We start from the raw sequence: 18,932 nt of genomic DNA on the forward strand, positions 1-18,932 counted from the left end.
TAAAGCTACAACTTTACACAAAGTGCTGTCAAAACATATAAAGATCAGAAGGTATTTCCAGATATTTACAAATGAGACAGTGCAAGAATAATGAGAATGCTGGTGGTGGTGTTACTGATGTGTACACATATGACCTGGAACCCTCGCTATGGTCTTGGCCCTGATGTATTAGCTATCATTCAATACCAGAACAAAAAGATGATTTAAGCACTCTTGTGGTCAGGGACCAATTTTTACATTATCTCTTCTGGAGAAATATGTGAGCATAAATAATCGCAAGTCATCAGATACACTATTTGCCCACAACTAGTGGTATATTTTGCATGCTTCAGATCATTCCTGTGCCATTTGTGGTCAGCATAGGTCTATGTAGATTGAAAGAAATCCTGTTGAGTTCAGATGTAGGCAGGGAGAATTTTTTTTTTGTACAAGAATCTTACTGGCATTGACAAAACAGTTTCTTTATTTGGAAAGACTATGTGCATGCCCTTGGATTTACACAAATAGTTGGTTTCACACCTCATGTTCTGAAAGACTGAGGGAATTCCTATTTTAGCCATGCTGAAATGACAGGCAGGCAATTCAAGTAGTGGGTTGTTGGTTATTAAATATTGCTCTTCAGCAAAATTGCTAATGATGATGGTCTTTCCATGCAACCCTTAAAAGAGAGCACAGTATATTCTAAAGAAAGATTATCTTGTATACAGAAGGCCACTGGCTTGAATAGTTTCCAAATCAACCAATTAACTGTGACAATCAACCAACTCTGCCAGGCCACACAGAGATAAGTTGCTATAGGAAGTTCCATGCTTTAAATTAAATGGTGAGCAGTACAAATATGACATTACTTAGGAAATGAAACTTGATTTCTAGAGAAAGGGTAAACTTTTAGTAGAGGTGGGCTGCCTCCTGGGAGTATAAAAACCATTGTTCTGGGTAAGTATCTTCATCACCTTTAAAACCCATTCATAAAAACTGTCCAGGCATAGCTGATCTAAAATCCATCAGCTGGCATGGCAATGCCCAGGAATAACTAGATACTGATCTGTTCCTAGCTACTGAGCTTTTCATTTTGAACCAGCACAGAGTTGTTCACTACCAGAAAATCACAAAATTGATCCTCTCAGCTTTTGGAGAAATTCCTACCAATTTGGTGACTTTTTTCATTACTGCAAATGCTGTTGCAAGTATATGCACAAACAGAATGGCTGTCAGCCATCAGTGTGGTTATAAGGACTGCTAAAGTGTCCTGCATCACTTTGGTGATCCATGAAGTATCCCAGGAATGAATATTCCACAACTGGCTGCTTACAGAATAGAGATTCAGGAACTTTTTGTGCTTCAATAAAACATACTGTATTATCTTCCTTCCTCTACCTGGCTGCAATGAGACAGTCTCATATTTTGGTAATACTTCATATATGAAGCACTAACATATTTACTACATATTCATAAAAATCTTTTCTCAAGAGAAACAGAATGAAGGATGAATCTTTACAGTGAAAAAATTCTGGAGTGTGCTTCTACTAAACTATATTTCAGATTAAAATTTCTGGTATAAACCCAATTATTTTTATTTAAAAATATAAAATTTCTCTATCCACATTTCTTGGCAAGTAATATTCACACATTATTTTAGCAGATCATCTCACCAGACAACTTTTCTCATAATTTCAGGCACTAGCACTGCATGTACTTTTAGTATGAAAATCATAGATTACAAAAGGAATACTTGTGCTCTGTGCAAAACTAGAGAAATTTTGATCTGTGGCAGTCATACAAGGAAAGGATTTTTTAGTCATTGCATCTTTAAAAAAGTTTTTGAAAAATTCAGTGGCCAGGCAGAGAAACAAGTCAAATAGACACAATGTTCACCTCAGAGCAGCCTGCTTCCTGGGACTCACCTGCATCAGAAAGTGTCCTGCCTTTGCAGAGGATGTGTGGTACTGTCACTCCTGTTGCTGCTCAGACTGAGAGAGAGGGGAGAAACAAGTGCAGAAAGAATATGATGCCTTTATTGGGAAGAAATGTAAAAGGGAAGAGGAGGAGGAAGGGTAGGAGTAACCATGAGTACCAATGATGGCCTGGCTTCTCCTGCCCCTCAGTCAGCTAACGCACAGTTCCATAAAGTTTTGCCCTAAACCTCTTCCTCATCCTGTGCCCAATCACCAGCAAGGCAGTGAAATACAGGTTTAAATCACAGGGCAAAGCCCTTACTGAATGAAACTGGGAGTAGTTCCACAGCTTTCATTGGAGCTGGCTAAGGATCTTGCCCTCAATTTCCAAGATGCTTTTAAGTGATGGATGCAAACAATCTGCCACCACGGATATACTTTGTTTTAGAGTAGATTTTTCACTGCTGCAATATACCTATTAATTGCAGTAATGTTTTGCTGCACTCCTTTGGATTAAAACGCTATTTCTAAGTATCAGTTAATGGGTTTTAGTGAAAGCAATTTATTAAACATTATGTACTCAGTTTAAATCTAACAGGGTAACTAAACATTAAAGTAACAGGGGGGAAAATCTATATTACTCTAATTTGTATTGTATGTTCTTTTCACCAAGTATAATTGCTATTGACTGCCTAAAGCAGCATTCTTCAAATCACGAATAACCTGAAAAAAGAAAAATTGCAATTGTATGTAAAAAGCAGTGTCATGGCTTACTGGCATAAATGTGGGATGAAGAGCCAAGAGTTACACAATTCAGTGCTTTGCATTCATTGTTTTTTTTCTTTTCCCTCTTTCAGATAGAAACATTAATGACTATCCAGCTCCCGGGGTGTTGAGATGGTGAGCATAACAGATGCATTCATATTTTGCTGCTATTGCAAACCAACAGAGGGGGGCTAAAATGAAATTGAACAAGTGTCTGTAATGTAGAAAGCACAAGTTGGTGTCATGTCAAAGATGGCATCTTTTTTTCTCAGTGAAAAAGGAGAAACTGTTTTCTAAATTTCAGCATTGGGTCTCTTTCCTCAATGCACAGCATGTTTGATTGACATAAGCATGAAAGTGATGTTCATATTATTCTATATGAGTAAGGGAGGAGCTGATGTTCAAGCCCCTGTTATTAAGGAAACTTCCAATAAAAACATTAAGGCACAAATCGTGCCTTGGTTCAAATCCACTGGATTTTATCTTCATTCTTTATTTCATCTTTGGAAATAAAAATATTTGCAGAATTATCACTCGTATAAAAATGATTATTCTCCATAATATTCAGCTTGGCAGTTGATATTAGTCAAAGATTTAATTTGTCAGAGGAAAAAATACGAAGGGGGTCCTTCTGATATTTTGCCCCTCCTAACTGAAGTTAACAAACTTCATTACAGCCCTATGCCTGTCCAGCATAGCCTTTCATAAATAATGTCCTACAGCTTCAGAAAGCTCAGCAGTAGCCTGTACAGAAGGATGTCAAAACTAAGGGCTTTCATGCATTCATCCTCAAGGGTTATCTCCAAAATTTTAATGAAATCTTATTGATCAATTATGATGCCCTCACTCCCTTTTCTTCACTGTCATGACCCAAATGACTGCTTTCCATTCTGACTCATGCATGGGAACTGACTGCACATTTAGGAGAGAAAAAAGTTATTGTTAGGAGAGGAGATATGAGCTGCTGTGAAGCATTCACTAAAATGTAGGCTTTAATATTTTGCTGATGTCTTTGTCATAACTTTTGCTTTCTAAACACTAAAATATGATCCGACTTTAAATTTTCTATAGCCAAAAAAAAAAAAAGTGTTTAACTGCTTGCTTTGAAGGTGGAAATGTTTATGTGCTGTGATGAAGCTTGTGCACTATGCAACGCACTCATTTTGTGATGTATGTTTTGCGACCTGCCTGCTCCTTCACCTGCACCCTGTCTGCAGGTCTATTGCCCCCGGCAGGTGAAGATTTCTGGAAGATAAAAAGAGAATTTCATCTTCCTCATCCCTTGACTTAGACTTCCCTTTCATGGCATCTGCAGGAAGGGAGAGAGGGAGATTCTGGGGCAATCAGAGAGTTTGGATCTTGTCCCCACTGCTAGTTCTGCTCTTTTGTGTGACACCCACCATGTGAGTGTTGTCTCTTTTTAGTCTGACATCTGCTCCAGCTTTAGGTTCTACTTAAAATTCGAAGTGTTTTGGTTTAGTTTGTTTCTTTTTGTTGCCTGTGTGGAATCCATTTGCTGAAAATTAAAATTGTCTAATAATCAAATTAGGTTGATTTTGGAAAAGGTAGCATACATCTTTTCCTGGGTTAATGTCAATGTTTTTTCATACATCTTTTTGGAAACCACTTGAACTAAATAAAGCCATACAATCTTGGGCCTCTTACCTTCACTACCTGTGTCTCCCAGCTTTCTCTACTGGTCTCTGTGTCTCACTGGTTTCCCGGGGAAGAAACTGACTTTGCACTGAACTCAATAAGAAACATTAAACTGGCCTATGCCAGCAAAAGGACAGTAACAGACAACTGTGGGGTAATACTGTCCGATATTGGCACAGACGTTTCTGTATGAACTTCTCACCTTCTGAAGTAGAAACAGAAAGTTCACAGGAGCAATTGAGGCTTAAGTTGTTTTGCGGCACTGAGTTGGTAGATCTGAAAGTACAGCAACTCCTTGGGTCAGGGCCATGTCTGTTTTGTTTAGTATTCTGTCAAGCTTGGCATTCTGTAAGTAAATGAAAAAAATGATGATGCTATAGCACATTAGTGCCTGTATAGGGAGCCTTTGGCTGGCTGTATTATGCATGTCAGTCCAGAGAGTGTAGAAACTTCTCTTAAGGAGCTGTGGTCAACAAAGATTTTTCAGCCAGTGGTGTGAAAAGGGTGTGCAGGATTGATTCTTACGGTGCTGTTTATACTTTGTTAGCAGAGAAAGCCAACCAAAATGGCTTTAGACAGGAATTTCTGAGACAATTTGGGACCATCAATGTTTATTGCTTTGCCCATATTGCAATAAGTGTTCTTTGATAACTTCAGTCCATATTCAAATAGAATTAATATAAAGTTCTTAAGGTATAACCATGCATACATGCATTCAAAATAGCAAGTAATAAGATGGTTGAATGCATTGATTGGAAAAAGATTCTTTGCTATGAAAGAACAAAATATAGAGATTTGAATAACAGTAGTAATAGAAGCACTTGCTTTATAATTTATGGGTATTTGTGGTGAATTACAGGTATTTTCCCTTATTACCTAAACATTTAGATTTAGCTGGCCTGCTTTTACTACTTTGAATCTCCTGTATAAGACTGCCTCTGCTGAATATCAGATGATGGGCTTATTAGCACCACTTTACTTTCACTCAACCATCTCTCAAGTCAGTGACGAGGATGAAGGAGTTAGTTTGCTACTTGAAAAATGTCAGAGGTGGGAATAACTTTGGTAAAGGTCTCTGGATCTAAAATCTATGTGTCAGAGTCAACTTTGTTAGTTAATTTCAGCAGTGCTTTAAAGCTGCTTATTGCCAGGAGCTGAGACTCTCCACAAAGGAAAAAATCCCTCAGTCCTTTCTGCTGTGGTTTTTATATGGTTTCACCAGGCAGCAGTTACCAGCAGGTGTTGGAGACAGGATATTAAGTTAAACAAACCCATGGTCTGACCCCATAGGGCACTTCTTTCAGTTTTATTTAGAGCCACATCTCAGCCTGTAGCCTGATCCATTACCCAGTTAAAAGAACATGTTGCAACTCACTTAAAAGCAAATGCAGTCTTAAATTACACATACAGCAGCTAAAAGTAGCCTCAGTTTAAATTAAAGGGCGTGCTTTCCCAGAGGGCAGCCAGCTCTGGTTGCCCAGAATGAGTCTTTTCCTGTGTGGGAGATTCTTTTTTAAGGCTGTATCTACTAATGCCAGAATGCTTCCTGCTTCAAAGGTTGTGCTAATGCAGACGAAAAAGGAAAGGTGAAGTATTACGTACTGCTATTACACAGTATTTAAACCAATATCCTTTTTTTAGACCAATAGAGGTTTGATGGCTGGGTTTTATTTTTTTTTTTTTTCAAAGACTGAACAGGCTTTTGGTAGGAGGATAATAAGGACTCCAGAAGGAATTCAACAAGATGCCTTTTTATTGTAGTGCCAGGGTTTCATGGGAAAGCTAGGATTGTGGAAAATGCTTTCAGTTGTGGTTCGCAATAACACCTATCATCTGCTTGCATGTGGGCCTCCAGTGAGAAGTGAGGAAAGTGGCAGCCAGATAAAGCAGAGGTAATTTAACAGGAGTATTACTACATCTGTAAGAAAATGCTTGGCACTGGAGTACTGATCTTCTTTGTATCAGCTATTCTTAGTGAAAAGGATTTATTAGGTCATTTTCAATTTCTACGGAGGGTGGGGGAAGAGAGGAGAGGAGCCAGAGACAGAAGTTACAGAATCAAAGGTCTGAATACAAATTCCTGCCACTGGACAGGCATCAGATTCCTTTGTTGGATCTCTTTGAAAACTGCAGGTCAGTAAGTAGGAAGATTCTGGTATGGGGAAGACAGCCCCATATACAGAAGTACTCCTTGAGGTTAGTATGCCTGTGCAGGTCCAAATTAGCAATAATGTGACCCAAAGGACTACATAGTACAGATCTGCCTCTCATACCTCTCCTGCCATCCCCCTCCAGAAAGTTCATCACACATTTGGCTTCATTTTTCTATACGGTCACTTCATAGCTTTATTCCTTACACAGTTTGCACTTCACCTCTTGGATGTATTTTGTTTCTGTTGTTCTCATTGTGCTGGCTAAATAAAGCAGGAAGAGTAATATATTCAAATAACATTTCTGATTGGTTTAACATAAGATTAACTATCTAGAATAATTTAGTGTTATTGGATGTTTTATAGGATGAATTCATGATATTTAGACTAGAAAATAATAAAATGTACTTAATTGATTAAGCTCTATTTAGAAGTCTAAGAATTAGCATACTGTCTAATGGTAAATAATTTATAATTACCAAGATGAACTGATAAAAGGGTTCAGTACTATTGATTACCTGACTTGATAATCTTGATCAGCAAGTTTCTTTAAAAGAAAAGTCCTAGATTAAACATAACTCTGTAAAAAGCCATGAGATGACTTTAACACTTAGAGTCTTGAATGGGATGTTGCTGTTTTGACAGACAGTCCCCAGGTGCTGCCTTTAGAGACAGGCACATGCTTCAGATTGAGGGGCATGTTGCTAGGCTGACTGGCAACCTGTTCCCAAGTGGAAGTTTTCCCTGCAAGCAAAATTTCTGTTTTGAAATGAAGTAGTACAGGATATTTATGAAGCAACTTACCACAAGATCTTGGCCTGCACTTCATTAACTACACGTCAGAGAAGAAAGATGAGTTCTGCAGTGGTATACTTCATTGACTGTAGTCAGAGATGCAGTCTGGTTCCTTTCATACAGTTCTCTGAAGTGACACTTGTTTAAGCCAAATTTAAGGTTAGAGATAACTCATAGAAATGTAGGAATGAGTAGCTCACAGCTTTTAGGATGGACATGTGGCCACTTGATCTTCCCGAAAACTCAAAGATACTGATATGCAACAAGGGTTGAGAACTCCATCATCTAAACGGGCTTGAATGTTGAAGCACATTCCCATGCCTCAGTTGTGGCTGACAAGTTCTTATTTAGTTTAGAATAAGGACTGTCTCTGGCTGATGATGTAGAAACATCACCATGTTCTTTGGTTATGTTGTTCTGGGTCTGGGCACACCAGCTTTCTGCTTTGCCCCACACCTTCAATCTAGTGAGTTGAAAGGTCTAGTTTATTTTTTCACACATGAGCAGAGTAAGCAAAGACCGTGGCTGTCATTGGCACAGAGCAGCTTTGTGACAGCCAAAGATTTGGCATCTCAAGTCAAAATACAGCAAACTGGTATGTTTTCATGCAAAGCCTTTGGCCTATAGAACAGGTTAAAAATGATGAAGTGTGACTAGTCCCTGCAAAGTTAAGGAGTATAATAAATACCTCCTTTCTTTGCCTGTGCTTTTGCTGCTTTCTTTAGGAGTGGTGAGGATGTGTATCACTGCTTTAAGAAGATAGAAAAACTTGGATCCTTACCTTCTCTTGTTGAAATGTTGAGATATTCTGCTTCAAAATGGACCCTTCATATGTGTCATCCCTTCTGTCTTTCTTCTGACACAGCAGAACAATTGGTTTGAATGTTTGCCTCTAGCCATGCTCTCTTCAATCATCTCCTCAAAGTTTCTTGCAGTCAGAACAAAGAGATGGAGCTTCGCAGAACACCTTTCACCATTTTGAAGAAACTTCTGAGGAGCACCATGCACAGATGACATTTATTCTGAAGCACTCAGCAGGCATGGATAAGAGTGGGACTTGCTCTCTGTGCTAAGAAATGGCTTCCTGCACCATATTGTCGCTGTGTTTGCTGGGTGTCATATTAGAAAGGCTGAAGCTGTCATGGTAGACTGTCTATCAAACCACTGCAGCAAATCATGCAAAACTGCTTTGCTAAGAAACAGAACCATTCGTGCTTCCAAAAATAAATTCTCGTTGCTTTTAAGACTAGAATGCAATTGAATGCACCTTATGTGTCATAAGGGCTCAGTCTGGACAAATGAGCAGAGAGGCTGATTATGTTTCACTGTAAGATGACAAAACTCTGCACATTTCTGTTAATTGAAAATTGCTTCAGTGAAGTCATTGTAAAGACACATTGTTACAAGTAAGAAATTTTAGGGAAAAGTGGAGCCTTGGAAGTTTCAAATATCCTCAAACCTTGGGGTTCTAAAGTTGTCTCACTGTGTAAAGCATTATAATTCATATAGTTCAACTATTCAGCACATACATGGCAATTCCTTAACATATCTTCAGAGCACTGCTGACTAGATTGTCATAGCAGAGAAGAGTCTGACAACAATGCATACTGATATACATAATATACCACTAATGATAACAGTACAAACTAATATTGTTTTTCATGGATTTAAGTAACTAAATTTATGTTGTCTGACTGGGTTTGATACAGAGAGAGTTTAGTTCATTGGAAGAAGCTATTAAATAATTAAGATTCTTCCTATTCTTGGAAAGCCTGCTTTGATTTTATTTGCTCTTGCAGTTTATTTGAGGAATATCTCACTGGAGCTCACTCTGTGGATACCTTCCAAATATTTGACATTTGCAATTTTAGGTTTTGTTTTCATTGGTCATATCAGTAATATCATATATTCTATTTCCCAGATGTAAGGAACTAACAAATCTTATCTGAGATCCTTGGGTTGAAATTCATGTGAGCTAGGCTCCCTTTCTACACAGACACAGACACAGACACAGACACAGACACAGACACAGACACTTACAGAACATGAAACATGACATCCTAAACCAGATATCTAAAATAGATCAGGTGAATCACATCTAAGAGAATCTTCTTTTCTCTTCTAGCTACGGAGGCATCACAGGGTTACTAGCTTGGCTTCTGATGTCCCCATTGAGAAAGTCTGAAGCTGGCTGAAGGGAAGCCCACTCTAGATGGGTAAAATTTTACTATATTCATCTTAGACAGTGCTGTAAAATTATTTTGCCAGCACCTTTATTGTTCTTAAAAGCTAAACATGAAGGAAATTTTAACTGGGGAGTAGTAAGGACAACTCTAGTGATGTGTGACAGGTAGACTAGCACTCAGCAGGATGGAGTTCAAGTAAATCTGTAGATTTCTTCTCTGGCCTCAGGCAGGTCATATGAAGTCTGTTTCTCTGGAAAGGAAGAAGCATTTGACAGAGATTCTCTGTCTCACAAGAACTTGATCATGATTAACACAATGGAGGCTGTGAGGGGACCTATTTATCTAACTTTCTACTTAGATGACTCAGAGCACATTAGTTTTTAAAATTCTCATATGCTTGTGGAGTTAAAAAGACTTCTTTCACAAGGAAAAATGAGCCCATCTTTGTGAGCAACTTTTCACTGCCAGACTTTAAGAGACTAATCCATATGAGAATATTTTACCCCAACTATTGATGTGACAAAAAGGACTTGGTGTCAATGGTGATATGGAGAACTGAGAAGAAGCCACAGCTGGTGTAAGAGCTTTTGCTTTCTAGATCACAACAGTGTTGTGGCAACAGATGAGCAGCCAGGATCTCTGACTCAGCAAGAATTTGAGAAACCACATGTCTGAGATATACTGTACATGCCATCTCAGAATGGAAGGAAGAAAAGTGGTCCACTCTGGAAACATTACCACCCACTGTTGCCTGTCACTTGGCACTCCTCTGTTCACCATGACCTTACAAAGGTAACCAAGACTGACCTCACAGTGACACTCGTCATCTCCCTCAGCACTTGTAGGTGACTCTTATCAGGTCCTAGGGACTTGTGTATGTTCAGTTTGTACCTCCTTCACAGGGAATAAGTTTTCCTTGCTCCAGGCCTTCCTTCTGTTCTCCAATGCCTCCGATACTGAAGGCTGCTCTTACAAGTGAAAACAGAGATACAGAAGTCATGGGAACCTTGGTCTTCTCCATGGCTTTTTTGTAAAGGCCTTTGTTCTCATTCATTGAAGGCACACATTTTCCATAGCCTTCCTTTTGCTGCTGTTGTACCTGTAGCAGCTCCTGTTACCCTTCACGTCCTTTGTCAGATGGAACTCCTAGTGGGCTTTGGCTTTCTTAACATCATTGCTACACATCCAGATAATGTCTTTATTCCTCCCGGATTGCCAGACCTCTGGATTCCGTGTCTGCTACCCTTCCTTTTTATGGTGGAGTTTTGTCAGGAGCAGCTTTTTCATCCATGGAGCCCTCCTACCATCTTTGCTTCAAGGGCAGCATGGGCCATTCTGGATCTTTGAGAAGGTGAGCTTTGAAAATCAATCAGCTCTCCTGGTTCCCTTTTCTCTCTGGGACAGTGCCCATGGGATATTTCCAAGCAAGTCCCTGAATCCTCTCTGCTAAAGTCCACAATCGTGATCTTGCCATTTGCCTTATTCCTTCCTACTTGCATTCTAAATGCTCTGTGGTCTCATTTTATGATCTTACGATGCTATGGTGAATCATCATTTTTGGAGGTCTTTTTATACAAATTTTGCACAACACTTGGAATAAATCTGGGCTGTGGTGAGAATCAACCCTCCCAGACCCTGTAGCAGAACTAACACTAATTCCTACTGCACAGTCTTCTGAAAGATTCTCTGAAACTGTTTTGTGCCTGGACTACTTTTATTTTATTAAAGTAATGAAATAATACATCTTTACCAACTCTTAATGCCCTTTATATTAACAAAGCATGCATTATTTCATCTCTGTCTAATTAATATCCTGTTTAATAGGTATCTCACTTCATGTTAGGTTCCTGTATTCTTAAGAATTTTTACTAATTTAATTGAGAGCAGTCTCAAATTAATTGTATAATTAATCTTGTCAAATTAGGTAACATTCATATAGCACCTTATTAAAGAAACTGGAATATTTTAAATTACCATGCTATTAGGCATTAATAAAGAAGTTCTTCCTCTGTATTGTTCTGCTTTATATCACAAAGAAGGTAATTGCAATATAAATTGCAATATAAAAGCTAAGTTCTACAGTACATTAATAATTAGATACACATTATTCCCCATTAGAGCTTTTTCTCTTATTAATTCAATCAGAGAATGGGTAAGCCTTTTTTTAAAGCAGAAATAATAACACCCCCCGTAGTACAAGGAACAGACTATTGTGCCAGTGCCTGAACCATGGGCTGGCTAGAACCTGAGCTGTGGCTTGATTGGTGGAAGGAGGTTTCTGAGAAATCTGGAGCTGTGCTGAAAGCCACCTAAGGACAGTGGTATCTGGGGAAGCTGGCTTTGCACCTATGGTTTGGGAAGGGATGTGTGTGGCTTTCTTGACTGAAAGTGAAGAGTTGTGCTCCCTCCTCCTCCCCTGAGCACAGCAGCCTCCTTGCAGAGCCTGCAAGAGTCACCCCCAGAGACCTCTGGAGGTGACCATAAGGCTGATGAAGAGGACTGAGGGACTGGAGGTGGTGGCTGTGATGAGGGAGAGGAGGGCGGGTGGGCTGAAGAGAGGGGAATGGATAATGAGAGGTGCTATCAATTTTTTATGAGTATATGGAAATTGTACTCAAGGTCAGACAGCCCAAATACTATATTATATCTGTGGGTGCCAAAGAGATTTTCATTTATATAATGTATTGGTCTAGTATTTTAAATCCTTAATCTTAGTGCCTGTAGTTGTGTATACTAAAAGTGCCCATTAGATTAAATACTTTAGGCACAAGAAATCATCCACTCATGAATGCTGAATGAGTAAAACAGCATTTCACATAGGGACATATGCTTGGATATAATGCTTGGGATACAATAAATTGCAATGTCAGCCATGTATGTAGAACAGCCTGTTCTGATAAATTCAAAATTATTGCTGAGAGGAAAAACCATAAACTAGCAGTGTGAAAGCTGCTCTCACCAGACAGCCCACATTATTGGCATCTTTTACAGGTGTGTCCCATGGGAGTTCACAAAGTTGTCTCTGAACATGCTCTACTGCAGGGCAGTGGAATACCTGCCTTGGGCAGTCACCCACACAAGGCAAGAGAAAGAAATGCAGCTTCTTTCCCCCTTTCTTCCACTCTTCTTCCCCAGGTAAATTCACCACTGGCTTACCTAGAAGTCCACCCAACCATGATCTTTGGTGTACATTTGAAACATCTCTGTGAGACCGAGATCTAGCTCCCTTAAACAGAGAGGTGTGATTTTATTTTATTTTATTTTATTTTATTTTATTTTATTTTTTTATTTCTATGTATTTTCACAGGAGAAGTATATTTTAAAATAAATTAGAACATTGTATCTATGACAGTTCAAGTAAAGAGGGAAGAGGAAAGCGGAGAAGGAGATATTGAACTGAAATGTTGTATTCAGCCTAATACCAAGTATTCCCATTTTCTACTCGAGGCTAGACTTTTCTCATTGTCTATTTATTTAGCTCTTTTGTTCCACATAAAAATTCTCTTTCAGAGCAGAAATACGGAATCACTTTGAAATCTTATGAAAAATCCCTCTTTCATTTTTCTTGGCTTGAGACGAATCACCAAATGTTGTGAATAGGATTTATCTCCCTCTCCTGCCCCAAATCTGCTGTTGCTTCCTTTTGGTCTCTCTTCTCTGTCACTCTCTCCTTGTTTGTTTGGTTGGTTGGGATTTTGTGTTGTTTTTTTGTTTGGGTTTTTTGGCTTTGGTTGGTTGCTTTGTTTTGTGTTTTGTTTTGTTTTGTTTTCAGTTGAGTAATCTGGTACTGAGCTCTTTCACCCAGCTTTGCTCTTGGAATCTCATTATCCCAATGACCAGCCTACTATACCGATTAGAGACAATGTATCTGTCCTCTGGAATAGGGATCCATTATTGACACTTTGGAATTATTTCTCAAAAATATGATGTTCACAAAATGCAGTAACAAAGAATCCTTTCCCTACTTACTTTTGAGGTGAGGAGCTTTATTCATTTGTGATAGGGGATCTGATAAAGCAGTTAGTAGTTGCATGCAACATTCAATAGTCCAAAAGCCTAAGAGGTCAGGCAAATGTGCATAATGCCAGATTGGGAAAGCCCTCTTTTCCCAACAAGAAGTGTGTTAGATAAGGTGAGCTGCTGCGGAATACTGATACAAACTAGAAGAATTCCTCTAAGTAATAGGACTTCATAGCTCAGCAGGCAGTTTGTTGCCATCCTGAAGAATGAGTGGTACGAAGAGATGTGGGAGGAAAAAAAAAGCTTAGCACAACATGTTGCAGAGAGACAATTTCAAAATTTTATACATAAATGCTGATTTTTCACCATACTAGCAAAAATGTCACATGCTGTGAAAATCTAATGTGCTACACATCCATGTAGCTGTTACTTTTCTGAGTAATTACTGTGGGAATGATGCTGCTGCTACCTGGTAAGTCCTGGCCAGTTAAACACTGAGCAGGAGTGATGTGGTCACTTTGCCAAGCAGGTATCATGTTGGACTATAGCCATCATTTTCATGTATGTAGCCTTAAGGCAACAAGACTTGTATTTTTACAAGAAATGAGTCCTTTGCAACTCTATCTGCCCTCTTCAAATAGTGTGAGATATAATGGATGTCTGTTGCTAGTGATTTTTTCTTTGCATTTCAGTGTAATTTGAATCTGATGGACTTCAGTTCTTGCTGCTTTTTTGCAGAGCTGTCATTCTGATTTGTTTGTGGGTTGCTGCTTTGGAGTTTATTTTTTGCAGTGTGTAATGATATCTGAATCACCCCGGTGCATCTCTTCTCCCCCACATAATCTGTAGCCTTGGCCATTCTGCTCTGCCCTACTTCTCTTGGCGATTTGACTTCATTGCTGTCAGCCTCACTGCTCAGCCTGTCACTGGCCTCCTGCTGGTAAGGCTGACAACGCCAGGCTTGGCACATCTTACCCTCCAAGGAGGAGGGGGGAAGCAAATGTCCCAGAGATATATTTCTTCTGTTGCTTTTATTAAAATCAATCTTGCTCACCTGCAGGGTTTCTTTTTATTATTTTAAACATTTTTTTTCTCTCGCAGTCATTCCGCATTATCGTTCAATGTTAATAAAACTGGTTGCTTGCAGTGAGGAGAAAAAAAATTGCTTTTTATCAGGTGTATATTAGCAGAACATGCTGAGTCCAATTGCTGCCTCTTGCAGTTAGTCATTTGTTTCTTACAGCTCCTATGCCTCCTCCCCAACATCCCACCTTCTAAAGCAAATGAATTTTGGGGAGAGAGGCCTGAACGCAGATGTCTAGCCCTGAAGTTATACTGAATGCAATCATTCAGATCACACAGGGTGTGCCTGTTTCCTTAGGGCTTGGAGCTGACCCATTTCTGGGCTGGGATGTGGACATGGGTTTGTTTGTCTTGAATCTTCCAAATCTTTGTGCCTCTGACCACAGAATCCACCCTCAAAAAATGAGTGTGTCTGGTGTCAGGATCTGTTTTAAACTGTTAGCAAATGGACAGTAAACAGGACAAGTTTACAGAAATATCTGGACTACCTTCAATGCTTTTGTTTGAAATAAGACTTCATGAAATATTTGGTAATACAGGAAAAACCCTTCAGTGCACACAACCCCCAAATTCATCATGTCTTTAAGACACTGACACAGAGAAAAGCTCATATCCATGTTCAAGTAATTAGCTTGAATTTTGTCTGAATTTGTGATCAACATAGAAAAAAATTTTAGGTTAGGTCATCCTGGTTCTGAAACATTCAGAGAACATTGTAGTAATCTTTAGGTATTTAGGGACTAGTTGGACTGATACCGGGTAGAGCCCTCATAGCAGACATGAGAAGAAAAAGCTGAGATTTGGGAAAGAACCTACTTATTTCTGTCATGCTTAGATTTATCCCCAGAGGCAATTTCCATCACTTGACAGGAAAGGAAAGGTTTCTTAGCCTCCATCCTTTTGTGAGACTCAAGTAAAGATGATGAAATTCTGTTGCAAGCATAAGAAAGCATCATCACAGTAAGCTTTTCTGACAAGCAGGTAGGAGAGCTGAAGTAGTTAGTTGTGTGGGAAATGTATGCTTGGATGGATAGCTTTATTACAGCATCATTGAATGGGCTGTGAGAAACAACATTTGCAAATTGTTTTGAGGAGCGTAGATGGAAGACTCCACATACCAAGTGTTTTTTTGAGAACAGGAATCTGATGTGGGTTCAGCTTTTTTCCTAAATACAGACATGTGGACCTTTGGACATGTGTCTGATTTTACCTCTATTGAGTGAAAATGAACCATATACTTCCAAAATGCTGCCCAGCAGCTAATTTGCCACATGTGTTTCTAGCAGGAACTTTAGCTAACTCAGTATTCCCCCCAGGGTTCTTGCTTTAGTCCAGTCATAAAGCTACTGTTGAGGATAAGGTCTCAGCTCTCTGATGCTGTTTTGAAGCACTGTCGCTTTCTGGAGAAGTAGTATTTCTGCTCTCCCTGACATCAAAATTATCCTACACAGAAACAGTCAGCATACACATCCTACAGTCACATAGGGTACCTTCCCTGCCCTGGGGTAAAGTCAACATCTCAAGTTCTTGTCTTTGCCTTCCATCTCCTCCCCACTGTTAGTCTCTTGTGACAACAGCAATGGGACTCTTGGCACTTCCAGGATTTCTCAGGACATGCTGCAGGGATCACATTCTGCGGGAATGATACAAGAAGGTCCAGCATGCAGCTCTCCTTCTGGCCACTGCTGTATTTGATAGCTGATGCTGCTGGTAGAAGGGCTTTGGCCCTTTCCCAAATACTGGAATATTTCACAAGAGACTCAACAGCATCATGCAGGTTCAGCTCAGTATGGGTACTTTCCTGTACTGTAAAAATGGGATACACTGACCATACTGAATCTGTATGGCAACACAAAACCTGCATATCACTAAGGATGCACAAATCACTGAGGATGCCTGCAGTTCAGCAGGGACTTCAGTATAAATATTTTCATCTAAGCAGTTCTGTCTAAGAGTAGGCTTACAGATTCTTTCAATGAGCAGCTGTAGAAAGTGGTCTGGAGGACTGTCTACACCTAGATTGTCTACACCGAAGATTTGTTGTAAAAGAAATTGAGGGGAGCTTGAGGAAAAATGCCATTTTCTTGTTCCTGTTTCATTTCCTCCTTTGGTGTCAAAAGAAAGCAACTATGAATCATTGTCATTGCAGAAGTTGCTTCAGTGAGATTTTAGAGCTGTCTGCCCAGAACAGCACTAAACCAACATGTCAACAATCTAGGGTGCAATATAGCCTGTTAAATTTAGGTTAGGGCACTAAGTTTTCATCTTGGTGTTCTTAGCAATTTGCTCTGCTTCAGAAATATCCCTGGTTGATGGAAGCTCTCTGGGCCTAGCATGCACGTTCTGTGTTTTTTCCCATTCTGCAGGGCAGAAGATAGTCCAGTGAAGCAGAAAGCATAATTTGCTTGGCTTAAAACCACCTGCTCCCAGCTGATTTTTTGTCTTGCTTTGTTTTGTTTTTTTCCCCTTTGAAGATTTTATTTGGGGAGAGGGGTATGAAAAAGGGAGGAGGGAGAGATGGAAAGAAAAATGCCTGCCATTTCAAGGGAACTGAACATTAAAGACAATGGTGATCTTATGCATGCAAGACTTTACAGAACAATCAATATTTCTCAACATGCCACTACCCATGAAGGGCATGGCTGTAAGCTTTGTATTTTGCAGTGTTATGCAGATAGTAGGCAAATACCACATGGATGGCAGCCATAAGAAAACGTAGCTACTGAAATAGATCTGAATGGAAAGTACTAAATGGTTGGGTTTTGATATCTGTATTATTCATATTGGGTTCTCACTGATTAGGATAAAAGCATCTTCCATTTTGAAGGTCAGGAAATGCCATCCAGCCTGAAATCAGCCCTGTCATGCTATGTAGAATATGCACATACTAAGATACCAGCTGTTTACATGCAATATTTGTTCTGTGTGCATAGGATGGGTTCAGAGAGCAAATTAGCAAACTGATGGATGATGAGGCAAGGTACAAAGAGAGAGGGAGCATCCTATCAAGGGGTTTTTATTCCTGAGTGTTTCCCAGATTTGTCCTGCAATATTAGTCAGCGAGGTTAGTCCAAAGCTCCAGAGGTCTCGCTGCTGAATGATGGAGCCTCTGTAATTTTTTGCAATTGTTAAGAATTTAGAGATGTCATACTTCTGGGGTTTTATTCTTTGTTTTTTGTGTTTTTTGGTGGATTTTGTTGTTTGTGTTAATTTCTGCCTTGATTCTATAGAGCACCAACTACTGAAAGCAGCCCTCTAGAGAATAACATATTGATTCGCCCCCTCCCCTGTTCTTCATTCTCTTTGAACTCTACAACTTCCTAATTCCCACAAGGAACAATTCACTTCCCTACAGAGCCACACTCAGTTTCAAAATTGACTTGAAAACAAGAAAACAAAAATCTGACTTTCTTTTTCTTGTGCTCTAAAGTTCTGACAGGGGCCTTTCTCCAGAGAGCTATCTTCTTCAGTCTCCTTGTCTTTACTGTCACCTGCCAGCATTTTGTTCTGCCTTAAGGAGACAGTAAGCTGGCTGTGCTGCCTCCTTTTTGTGGCTTCTTCTACCCACAGATCAACTTTCTGCTAGATGTATCTGAATCTGGTCCTCAACTTGATCCCTGTCTGATTACTTGTCTCCATCCAGAACATCCATATTATGTCATGGATGGGTCTCTTTAATGGCCTGTATTTTTCTCTGCCTTTCTTTCTACTTCCTCGTGCAGTTTGTTCTTCTTTTGGGAATGATTACAGGCCATGACTGTGTGAGACACACCACACAGGACCCCTCTCTAGTGAGGTACTTACTATTAATCTATAGTAGGAATCCCTTATTTCTCCTGGAATTCTGTATTAAATTACCTGGATACTTAATTAAGCAGTCTTAATTTGATTTTAAATATCCACATGACTTGTGCAATTATTACTCAGCCTCTTGTAACCCTCTACCAATGATATACTCTGTCTGATGAGGGTAGTGACATATATACAGAAGAAAATGATGTTTCTGTATCATTATAAGAATCACATCAGGGCTGCTTTATGAAATATTTTAAGATCATCAGACAGCAGGTGTTTCCCTGAAATAAAGTGCAGTATGAAAGTACAGGCTCATTTCCTCACCTATTATAGCTGTACGGTAGTCATGCTTCCTCACCTAGCCCTGGGCCAGGATGCTGTTTCAAAGCACATACTTTGATATCAGATCCTATGGGTTGCATATGTTTATGAGGCCAGAGACCTCTCTCTATTCAGCTGCCATTGGCCTGAAAGCTGGGTTGTTTCTCTCTGTCTCCACAGTAATTCACTTTCCTATACTTCAGCTTCACAGAGACTCAGATAAACAATTTATTTCTTCTACAGCACACTATGGATGAAAGACCTACCACAAAGATTTGAGAACAAATTTTTCTAGTTAGCAGAAAACATACAAAAATCTGAGCTGA

The sequence above is a fragment of the Calypte anna genome, chromosome 3 (genome assembly GCF_003957555.1).
Source record: "Calypte anna isolate BGI_N300 chromosome 3, bCalAnn1_v1.p, whole genome shotgun sequence".
Classification (NCBI taxonomy): domain Eukaryota; kingdom Metazoa; phylum Chordata; class Aves; order Apodiformes; family Trochilidae; genus Calypte; species Calypte anna.